The 12,548-nt window shown below is 41.2% G+C and overlaps 1 pseudogene; it reads right to left on the minus strand.

The window, feature by feature from the left end:
- Positions 1 to 1,924: 1,924 nt before the first annotated feature.
- LOC125300290 lies at positions 1,925 to 8,051 on the minus strand (annotated as a pseudogene).
- Positions 8,052 to 12,548: the final 4,497 nt, after the last annotated feature.

Consider the following 12,548-nt stretch of genomic DNA (forward strand, 5'->3'; position numbering starts at 1 on the left):
ACTCTGAATAGTCAAAGGCGATGTAAAATGAGTCCGAAAGGTCGAGACAGGACCAATCGTTCAAAACCAAACCAATCGTTCATCCAAAACGAACCAGAAAAGGGACTCAAAGTGCTAAATACCAGAATTTTCTTTTAAGCAAACATGCTCTGCGTATTGTAAGCAAAATCATATGGGTTACAAAAACATATTCATGTTTAAGCAGAATCACACAGGTTATATATAAAGGCATATTCATGTAAGCAGAATCACACAGGTTATATAAAGGCATATTCATGTTTTAATAAAACACATTCTATTTTTAATCTAAATTGCTTCACACATGTAATTTACTATTGCAGCGTGCGCACATTTTTATTTGTTTTGGAGCAAGCAGGATATAAGAAATTACATAACTAAAAAGTTCTTAATGGTAAATCATGACTTCCTATGTTTTCACCTTTCAAATTCTCTTACAGACTTTTATTTTGAAACAGTTGTGGGCAGAGGAAACAGTTGAACAGGATGTGTAGTCTTAAGAGAGCCAGATTGTATGCTTAAAGGGAAACTTGGCAGGATTTCCCCCTCTGCTGGAGAAATTGTGCATTATGCTATTTCAAACTGTGGGAAAAGGTAACGATAAAGCACATGGATTTGTTTACAAGCTAGCGAACTGTTAGCATAAGTTTGGCAGAACTATGTGGATGTTACAAGGTAAGAAACACGATTTAAAACTAGTTTCTTGTTTCTCACTTCTCTTTCCGGGACGGTAGTCTCAATGTTGCAAGGTTGGTTTTAAGCCTGAGGGCGCTTAGGCTTGCGGGAAAGTCACCATTTTCACCGGAACAGGTCATTTAACCATCCAAATGATTTCTAAATGGGTTTATTACGTTGAAATAGTTGCCAAGTTCTCCTTTAAAGCCTGAGACAGACAGTTGCTGCAGGTGGCCTGAACACCTGGCATTGGATTCTAATTGCTTAGTGGCCGTATTGTGATGTCACAATCGCCAATGTTAAGTCTATGGGGATTTTTAAAAAGTTTTTCTTTAATAGTTTAAAAAGTATAAAAGTTACAAAGTTGAAAAGTCATAGCAACCTGGTCCATTTCAATACCTATGTTACAAAGTTTGAACGAAGTTCAAACGGATTACACAACAAAAGGAAATGCCTATGGGGTGTTTGCAGAGCAGGACAGGTAGGGAGTACATTTACTTGAGTACAGTTTTGAGGGATCTGTACTTTACTCGAGTATCATTTTTGGGGAGTACTCATGACTTTACTCAAGTACATTTGAGAGGCAAATATTATACTCTTTACTCCACTACATTTCTATCCATAACTGTGAGTACCCGTTACTTCTTCTAAAAAAAAAGGAAAAAAGAAAAATCTCGGAAACCCTCAATTTGTTGTTTCCCTCTCAAACGTGATTGGATTGTGCAGGCGCCACTGATTGGGACAGCCTATCAGCAATCACCTTCAGCTTTCTGCCAAAGTCAACTCCATGGTTGGATTTAGATAAGAGACGAAACAATGGATGAAGACGCAGCAGGTCCATCCCGGAAATGTGCCAACCTGTGGTCCCACCTCGCCAGACTATTCAAGTTAATGATAGTTTTCGCTTCAAGTGTTTCAATTTTGTATTTGAAATACGTATTTTAAATACATGTATTAGAAATACTGCCCATCCCTGGCAACATGGTAAAAAGATGAAAATGACTTGATTTTACTTTCAATTCCTTTTACATTCTCCAAGGTATTAACGTTAACATTTTTTATAACTCCATGTAGGATGTTTCTGTACATAAATGTAAGCACTGTGGCAGTAGTAATGCAATATTTAGAAAATGTACTCTTGATACTCAAGTACTTTTAAAAACAAGTACTTCAGTACTTTTACTTAAGTAGACATCTGACTGTTGTACTTTTACTCAAGTATTGAAGCTGTGTACTCTGTCCGCCTCTGGGTGTTTGACTGTAAGTCTGTAAAATAACATGGGGACATATTTTCTACAATTTGTCAAAGAACTTTTCCAATGGAGGGACACTAGAACGAAGACCCTTGCGTGTACGTATCTGTTCGACAACAGCACCAGGCATGGATTCGCTGTCCAAGGGATCTCCATCCAGGATCTGCCAGTGATCAAAAGTGCACTGAACGCTGACCTTTGAGAGCAGTTCAGCCATGAAGCCTTGAGACAGAAACACAAATTTAATATGAGGAATAGTAATGCTCTTTGACGCTATAGAGAATGGAACAGTAGTGAGCTAGAAGGGATCTGCTTACCAAAGGATTCATGTACAGGCAAGTAAGCTTGGCTCATAACTTTGGATGTTCCCATGACCTTGGACTGAGCAAAGATGTGCCCACGCCTTCTATTCAGCACATTAGGGATGATTCCGTCAGTTTCGAAATCTGCCTTAAAGGGTGTTTTTTTTAGTTAATAAAACATTCAAAAATGATCTAGAAATAGCAGCACAATGTGATGAAACAACTGTTTTGAAGAGTCAAAAAGTGTTACCCAAACATTCACAGAAGTTAGCATGCAAGCTAACTAGCGTTGGGCCATCTCTTGTTATGCCATGTTGTAGCCTACTACTGTATTCTATTAAATAGTCAAAGGCAATGGAAGAGTGACGTGAGGCTGCGTTCCAGACAACTTGAATCCTACATGATTCTACATAACTCCTTTAACTTATACATTTTGTTTTGAAACCTGGGGACCTATGTTGCTTGCACCTTGCACTACAGTTGGGCTACAGGTAATGGGGAGTAAGAGCTGCATCAGACAGTTAGGTCGGAGTTCAGTTCCGAGTTTAGAAGAAGAAACTCTGACTTCAAGTGGCGTTCCACTGTATTTTTTTCTAGTATAGGTCGAAATCATTGCAATGCAATTGGGAAATTTCAAGTAGGAGATATAACAGACTTATAAAGAAAATATAGAGCGAGCAAACTGAAGACCATTAGGTGAAGGGTACCTTGTAATTCACCAGGTAGATGGGCTTCTTAAGCCTGGGCTGAGCGGTGAGCTGGGAAGCGTACAGCACTCTGCGGGCAGTGGGAATGATCTGGCCACCACCACGATGGATGGCGTCAGCATGCAGTGTCACATCATGGACTGTTTAGTTGAAACTGTGTGGTTAATGATGAAGTAAGAAAACATATAAACAGATACGATCTGAAACAATAGCCTAGCCTACCTTAAAAATCAAACGGTGATCGAACCACATTTGAACAGCCTGGGCTACCGTGCAAAAAACATCACTATAGCATCATGGTTATTGCTTAAGAAAAGTCTACACTGTTAATTGAACGCGAGGGCATGCCTGCCGACACTGGTGAAATGCACCGAAGGTTCACTTAACTTGGGTCACATGACATGGGGATTTTGAATGATGTTTCGAAGCAGTGGTCACATGAAATGGCTGTTTTGAACCACGTTTCGAAGCAGTGTTTCGAAACACTTGTGCTTCGAAGCCTCGACACCGTTGGGTCCAAAGCATCTTACAGGCCTCACCAACGTCCCACTCATACTTTTCGCCCAGGTAGTGAGCACGGGTCTTCAAGTCCTGTCTAGAAGAGACATCATCCTTGTCGATGTCTTCAGCCAAGCCTTTAGGGAATGGACGGGCCTTGAACAGACGGTTTTGCTTGTTGGAGGACTTGGACAGGCACATTACGTTAGACTCGTTACTCACAGTCTCTTGAAAGGAAGTAAATGGTTTGGATGTCTGTTAAAGTGGAAAACAATGGAAAGGAATTCAGCGTTGATAAAAAAAAAGAGAACAGGCATGCATTAGGCCGCAACAAAAGTTAACTAACTGTACTTTTAACGTCTTTCATATGAGTTCTCTTCCACCCCCTTCTTCTCAGTATAATGCCCATTGTTACATACCGCTTCGGACAAAGGCGTCTGCTAAATCCATAACCATAACCATAACATACCAAACCTGCTGCATGTAAAGCTACTGATTCTTCTTCCACCTGTGTTAACACACAAATGTCCCGTGTTGCCGCACTATGATCCTGACTTGTTTGTCACTCATGCAAACAAGGATAATAAACTTTCAAACTATCTAATTGCGGGAAAACACAACGCAGAAGAGTGACGTAAGTTATATTCAGACATGACTGTTCTTGATCTTGCCTGGATTGGAATGCCGGCGTAGACCTCCACCAGGTCCTTCAGAGATCTCTCTAGGTGCTGCTCTCCAACTCCAGCTATGACATGCTCACCAGACTCCTCGATGATATACTGCAACATAGGATCAGACTTGACCAGGCACTTCAGGCCCTCCACCAGCCTGGGCAGAGTGCAAGGGTCCTTGGGCTTGACTGCCATTCTCACAATAGGACTGCCGCTAAACTTTATCACCCTCATATTGTCGGCCTGCCTGCTCGAAAGTGGTAATAGTCCCAGTATTCACCAGAAACTGGTCCACACCTTCCAGGCCGACAATATTCCCGCAGGACACATAATTAATGGGCTCAGGATGCTGACCCATCATCAGATTAGTCCTTGAGGGAGGAAGAGGGGGGAGTGTTAAAATAAGAGGTGGGTATGAATTCTGAGATCACGGTAAGGAAGACTGTGACATACCATATCAGATTTTTAAAAAAGGCATTAAGAAGTTTGATGATGGTGGAGGTTATTGTCCAATGTTTATAACAATACCAGTAGTATTAAATGGTTCCTAGAGTGTTGATGAGTGTACATATTGGGAATGTGGATAATATAGTGTGATTTTTGAATGTTAATAGTTGCAATTGGTGAATAAACTATTTTTGAGTGGTGGATAAACTGTAATAAGAGGAGGATAAACTTTATTTCTGAAATGTTAGAGGTGGATAAATTGTGTTTACTTGCATTTACACTGTAGCCTCCACTACAGCCCTGGTGATGGTTTATGATCAAGTGATTTAGTTCAGTGAGGTTTTATTATCAACCAATCAACTTCCAGACTCACCTTTGAATATATGTCGGGTGAATGTCCTCCTCTTTTCCTTGGGTCAAGTTTGGTCCCATAATTCACACTTTCTGACCAGTTGACACAACGCCAGAGAAGACACGGCCGAAGGCATAGAAACGACCCTTGTCAGTGGTGGGCACCATCTTGGAAATGTACATCACGAGAGGAGCTTTGGGGTCACAGCTCTTGATTCCTACAAAAATAAAGGTGGAATGTTGGTCAATGACATGAACATTTGGATAATTTCAGGAAGCTTCATGAAGTTTCATGGCATCATTGAGATCTTTTACCCATGGCAGCTTCATCATCATTAGGTCCATTAGGACAGGAGAAGGCAGGTGGATGGTGATCATCTGAAGTAGGGCTTCATTGGCTGGCAGCCAGCGACGCATCACAGCCTTTAGCAGGGCTATTCCCTCTTTCTCCTTGTCCTCATTATCCAGCTTGATGTCCAGCTTCTCAATCAGCTTGGCAGTTGCCTCCCTCTTAAAGTTCAGGATGACATCATACACCTGCAGCAAAAAAAAAAAAATAATTATATATATATATATAGTTAGAACTCAAAAATGAAATTACTACTGGAAATTACTACTGGACATTAAATGGCTAATTAAACTTGCTTATGCTTATTAGACTAAAGTAAAAGTAAAGTTTATTTTCAGTATAGTACATTTTCCAGCACAAAGGCAACTTAAAGCACTTTCCAGACTTTAAAAGACATAACAAACCATCTTAAAATCATTAAATTGGCCTAAATGGTTACATTTTAGCAGACTGGTATGACCCAACAGTTTGCGACTCACCTTTGTAGATGGGATCAAGGACAAACTGGACAAAGGTACGGGTTCCATTAGGTTCGGTGGGAGACTAGCTGAAATAGCCAGCAGCTGCAGGATCATAATACCTAAAGGAGTGAAAAAACATACACTATAAGCTAGACTCTTCATTAATCTCAAAATAGTTAATTTAGGGATTTTAGCTGAATAAATATTAGCATTAATAATCCAATCTTATAATTACAGAAAATACAAGATGACTCACATGTCACCCCACAGCTTCTTCATCACGTTCTCAACCCTCTTGCTCTACTTGTCTTGGCCCAAGCTGACCAGCATCACCCTTGGCTGCAAACTTTTCCACGTACATCTCTGCAAACTGTTTCAGGGTGAAAGCCCATCCATGGAGATCAGATCCAAATCCAGTGTTACCAATGACTGGGTCCACCAGGAGGAAACAATCATGTTAAACCTTTCACACATGCTTTCACATTGCTATATCAAATTGAATCAATATAATATAATAACCAATATAATAGTTCATCAAATTGACAGGCTTCATACAGAAAAAAAGGCTCCCAAATGGATAGCCTACAGATTTGGATTTAAAATAGTGTTCACAGTAAGCAGTAAATGAAACGATTGCATAACAATAAACAGACTTACCATGATGTTTCCCATTACTTCATCACCTGTAACATAATAAGTGGATAGGGTATTATTGAGAGCCTCAATAATAGACTGGCATGTTCGGTACAGATCCTCGGCCTCCATGTTCCCATTGATTAAGGCATTGTCCATCTTGTTAATCATCAGCGAAGGCTAGATCCTCTCAGCAACAGCCTTCTTGAGCACGTTCTCGGCGTGGACACTGATACCTGAGAGACAACACAGAAACAACAACACATTCACACAGAATCAAACACACATCAAGTCCCTAAAATCAACCAAACACTTACCAGAGACACAGTCAACCACCAGCAGGGCACCATCACTAACACGGAGAGCAGCTGCCACCTCTGCTGAGAATTCGGAGTGCCCGGGGCAATTGATTAAGTTGATCAGAAACTCATTGCCATCTCTGCTCTGCTTCATGAAAGCCATGTCAGCATCGCTGATCTTGTAGGGGAAAGGCACTGCAAAAAAAAAAAAGATACATTCAGAAATCTTTAGGTCAACATATAGCCTGTCTAATAAATCAACATGCCGACATCATCAGCTAATATGAACAAAAAGGTGATACAGAGCACCCCTTGGATCAGCTGAGAAAGAATGGCATGTATAAATCTGTTCTCTTGGTATATAAATCATGATCTTAGATTTGCTATCATTTCCCATGGCTTACAGCTGCCATGCTTACACCTGTTGATGACCCAACAAGTCCATCTGCAAATCTTGCTCTACTTGTCTGTTAACTCCAGGAGACACCAATGCAAAATACTTACACAGACTTCAGGGTTGGTCCATTAGCTGAAGTAATGATACCGGCTTCGGACACCAGTGTCTCAGTTAGAGTGGACTTTCCCTCATCCACAAGCTCAACTAGACACTTGTCTAGTTGAGCTTGTGGATGTCTTGTCCATGATGGCACGAACCTGGCCAACGGTAAAGTTCTCCTATAAAGGGAGATAAGGTTAAGGCCTTCTCTGAGTTTTAGAACATATTACAACATATGGGGTATGGGGTATATTACAAAGTATGGGGCATCATTTGTAAAATGTTATCCTACAGTGCCTATAGAAAATCATCATACCCCTTTGAAACAGTTACTTTATTTTTCATACAGCCTGAAATCAAAACCCATTTAAAAATATATTTTTCCAGTTTATTTACAAATTTACCTGTACAACATCACAATAATGGATAAAAGGCAACTATTCTGAAAATTAATAAAAAATGAAAAACTAGAAAAACAGGGTTGGAGAAGTCATCAACCCCCTGATTTAATACTTTGTAGAGCTTCCTTTTGCTTTAATTACAGCCATCAATCTGTTTGGATATGTCTATTAGCTTTGCACACCTAGATTGGGGAATATTTGCCCATTCTTCCTTGCAGAATTGTTCAAGTTCAGTCAAATTCTGTGGGGAACAGCGATGGACTGCTCTCTTCAAGTCCATTCACAGATTTTCTATAGGATTTAAGTCAGGGCTCTGACTTGGCCACTCAAGGACATTCACCTTCCTATCCTTAAGCCACTGCTTTGTTCTTTTGGCAGTATGTTTAGGATAATTGTCGTGTTGGATGGTGAATGACCTGCCCATCCTCAGCTGTCTAGCAGAGGGACGCAGCTTTTCCTCAAGAATTTGGGTGTACTTGGCAGCATCCATTGTCCCTTCTATCCTGACCAATTGCCCAGTCCCCGCTGAAGAGAAACATCCCCACAACATAATGTTGCCCCCACCATGCTTCATAGTAGGTATGGTGTGTTTTGGGTGGTGTGCTGTGTTTGGTTTTTCGGCAAACATAGTGAATATACCAACTGGCCTGTAGATGGCCAGACACCGTTTTCTGGGCCAAGGATGATCACATTTGTTTTGTATGTTAGTTGTGATTCCAAGTATGTGGTTTAGTGACTAACGTGGGTAAGTTAGCTCCGAGTAAGTGGTAAACCTCCTACAACAAGAGCCCTATATGGCATTGTTTTGTAAGGAGAATGAAGCCACACAGCTCTTCTATTAGGAGGTTTACCCCTTACTCTGAGTTAACTTACCCAGGGGTCATGTCAACCCATCCCATATCCTCATTTGAGGTATAGCGCCACCTAGTTAAAAATGAAAAAGCAAAAACGCCAGAGAGGGTTAAAGTGGAGCTAGTAATCAAGGATCTTTGACGAAGCGTTGTAATCACATGGATCTTTGGCGGACATGCTCAAAACTGCACACAATTTGAAACATTTTGGAACATTATGATACCCTCTGAATGCATGCCAAGTTTCGTGGAAACACAATATAATAAGTAAATATATGTGTAGTGACTGTACACATATATTGCAACGACGACCTGCCTTACACACACACCGCATCTTGTATGTACATGGTCTCATGTGCAAGCAGATTTCTTCAAATGCGCCACTGACTATCAAAATACAGATGCGCTGTTTGCAGTTGTGTTGCTTGCATTTAAAGGGAATGACAAATGGAGGGCCCTCTCATGACATTCTAAAGGCATCGTCACTCGTCAAAAGCTTATTCAAATTTGGTAGGATGTCCAGTCCACATTGGGAGGGGTTTCGTTATCAAACGTCGAGCGCATGGCGCAACAAGGTGTTCATCTGTCATTCCCTTTAACGGCACAATTGCGCGATGTCAAATAAATGCATCGGTATTTTGACATTCAACGGCGCATTTGAAGGACAGGGATGGATTACTGCACGGGCCTACCGGGACCAGGCCCAGGGGCCCAAGGGGTCAGGGGGCCCTGAAGCCCAAGCCTTTGCATGGAATAATTGCCTCAATATCAACAAATCAGGATCAAGGCTATGAATCTGATTGAATTTAGTATTGGCCATTCCCAAAATGCACCAGAATACAGGAAATCACATCAAACAAATTAAAACATTTCTGGGGGAGGACCCCCAAACCCCCCCCCCCACATATACGACAATTAGTTTCACCCCTTAGTACATCTGGGCCCAGGGGCCTGAAAGTTCATAATCCGCCCATGTTGAAGGAGGCTGCTTGCGAGACCGGATGGAATAGTCATTCCACTAAACTATGCTTTACTAAAACCTAGCATAGCCTTCACGCATTTGCACTCGTCTATTATTTGAACTCATTGGCAAAGTGAAACTAACTTCACCAAGGTGTTGACAAAACAGTTATATGCAGTTACTTTCACTATTGACTGACAATGGGTTACCATCAAAAACATAGGCTGAAAAAAGCAACACTTACCCAAATATTGCTGAAATGCAGAGGAGTTGCTTATGTCTTGTGACAGTGCGTCTTCAGCTGTGCTCCATACGTGTCTCTCGCCTCTCCCCTAATCACTTTTAACCGTCATTACCAATTTGCAAATGATGGTGAATACTCATCATGAGATGTAGGCTACAGTATTTCGTAATGTCTTTATTCTAATTATGTTTCCCATTGCAATCGTGCAATTTGTAATGTTTTGCATGGATGTGCGCTGGTGTGCGTTCATGAGTGATAGAAGGATGGTGTGCGCCTGCCAATATGACTGTTGACAATGCGCTCTTAAAATAACATATAAACAACTCGCCATAGACTTCTGACCAGGTGTACAATAGCGATTTTTAGACAATGCGCCAGGCCACTCCCTAGGTTGTTAACTGCCACACCCCTGGGCGCATTGTTTAAAACCATCCATTTCTGACCAAAATAGAGCCTATAAACACACACATGCACACATAAACACATACACACACACATAAACACACCCACACACACATAGGGGGCAATTAAAGAAAAACCTGTTTGGGGAACATGTCTGTTCAGGAATCGCAAGGAATTTGTTTAACCAAATAGCTCAGAACTCAGCTGGAAAGGAACCCAAGGTTAAGTGACAACTATCGCTTCTCTAATAAGCACTCAGCCGTATACAGATCAGTGAACAAGACAACAACATCAAAAGCTCTGTTGAATCAAAACCAATCCCAAAGGATGAAACAAAGAATGTAGGCCCAACAACTTCCACAGGAACGATGCAAGAGCATGATAACAAAAGACAGGAATGATGCATAAGCATACTGTATGCTCCAAACTTTCTGGGATCTCAGCGGTGAAACGGAGCTTCTGAGTGAGTGGAAGCAGCACTGCAGTGCACTAGATATCTTTATCACTTTATCAAGGCTTAGGACAGGCTATCAGACGTGAAGAGTCAATTTGGAAGTATCTGTACATGTCTGACCCGCTCACAGAGAAACATACCAGGGCAGATACACCAGTATCCCAAAGACCCCTACTGGAAAGAGAGTTACTCAAAGCCAATCACTGGCATCAACCTCCCGGGGATCTCAGCAAACAAATGTTTGAGTGCTCCAGAATCACCTACCAAGGCTGCTGAGAGGCTATCAAAAATCAGTGCCTGATCTACTAACAGAGAACCATCTAAAGGCTGACACTTACCCCAATACCCCACCCCACATACCCCGACTCTTTGTCACCGCAAAAACATGGAAACTGCTGGAATAACTGCTGAAAGTGAAGCACTTGTATCAAACTCGCCAGGACCTCAGCAGTCAAGTGGAGAACCTGAACCAATACCCGACCCCAACTCCCCTGCTGCCCCATCACCATCCCTACACCATCACCTCCATACCCAATCCTACTCAACTCCCCTGCTGCCCCATCACCATCCCCACCCAATCACCTCCATACCCAATCCTACTCCTCCTCCCCCCATGCTTCACCCCATCACCATCCCCCCAATCCCCACCTCCCCACCCAATCCCTCCATACCTCCTACTCAAACCCCCCTAATCTCCCATCACCATCCCCACCCAATCACCTCCATACCCAATCCTACTCAAACCCCCCTAATCTCCCATCACCATCCCCACCCAATCACCTCCATACCCAATCCTACTCAAACCCCCCTAATCTCCCATCACCATCCCTACACCATCACCCCACTACCCAACTAAACTCCCCAGGATCTGTGGTGCTACTACCCTCATCGAATCAGCTCCACCGAATGAATTTTTTTTGGAGTGCAACCAGAGCAAATAATGAGGCGGGGGGATTGCAATTTGCAATTTTGAGGTGATACAAAACGCCGCAGCAAGGTTTTCACAAAAAGAAAAAGAACTGACCACATTGGTCAAATTCTTAAGTCCCTGCAATGGCTTCCAACTCAGGTCTCAGGACAAAAACCTGTTAGTAAAACCCGCTAAACATGGTGAAGCAGGTTTTAGTTGCTATGCGGTTCAGCTCTGGAACTGACTTTCAGATGAAATCAAAAGGTCCCAATTTTAGCCAGTTTTAAATATAGACTTAAGACCTAACTGCTCTCAGATGCCTTCAGCTAACTGATTAAATGCACTTCTGAATCTGTCTTTTAATTATTCTACCTTGTGTCTTTTAAGTTTTCTTTTTAATTATCTTTATAATTGTGTACTTTAAATTTTAAACTTGCCCTTTTATGCTTATATTTACCTTATATTTACTATTGCTCTTTATTAAATGCTTGTTCTGTGTCCTGGAGGACTGGTCACCATTTCACCACATCAATTTCCTTGCTTTTTGGCAATAAACGATTCTAATTCTGAACACAATTTTGTAAAGCACAAGATAAAAACAAAGCAAATACAACAAACATCACATGTAGCCTAGTTGGACAGAAACCAAACCCATATTTGGTATGGAGTTAAGGTGATTTGGTTTATTTGGTATGGAGTTATGGTTGGTTTTTATTATGTTTTTTTTTGGTATGGAGTTAAGGTGATTTGGTTTTAATTTTGGTATGGAGTTAAGGTGATTTAGTTTTATTTGGAGTTTATTTGGGTATGGAGTTAAGGTGATTTGGTTTATTTGGTATGGAGTTAAAGATTATTTAGTTTTATTGGTTTGGATTTTTAGTTTATTTGGTAGTTAAGGTGATTTGGTTTATTTTATGGGTTAAGGATTTGTTTTTTTGATTTGGTATGGATTTAAGGTGATTTTATTTTTGGTATGGAGTTAAGGTGATTTGGTTTATTTGGTATGGAGTTAAGGTGATTTGGTATTTTTGGTATGGAGTTATGGTGATTTTTTTTTTGGTATGGAGTTAAGGTGATTTGGTTTATTTGGTATGGAGTTAAGGTGATTTGGTTTATTTGGTATGGAGTTAAGGTGATTTGGTATTTTTGGTATGGAGTTAAGGTG

The sequence above is a fragment of the Alosa alosa genome, chromosome 9, assembly GCF_017589495.1.
Source record: "Alosa alosa isolate M-15738 ecotype Scorff River chromosome 9, AALO_Geno_1.1, whole genome shotgun sequence".
In the NCBI taxonomy this organism is placed as follows: Eukaryota; Metazoa; Chordata; class Actinopteri; order Clupeiformes; family Clupeidae; genus Alosa; species Alosa alosa.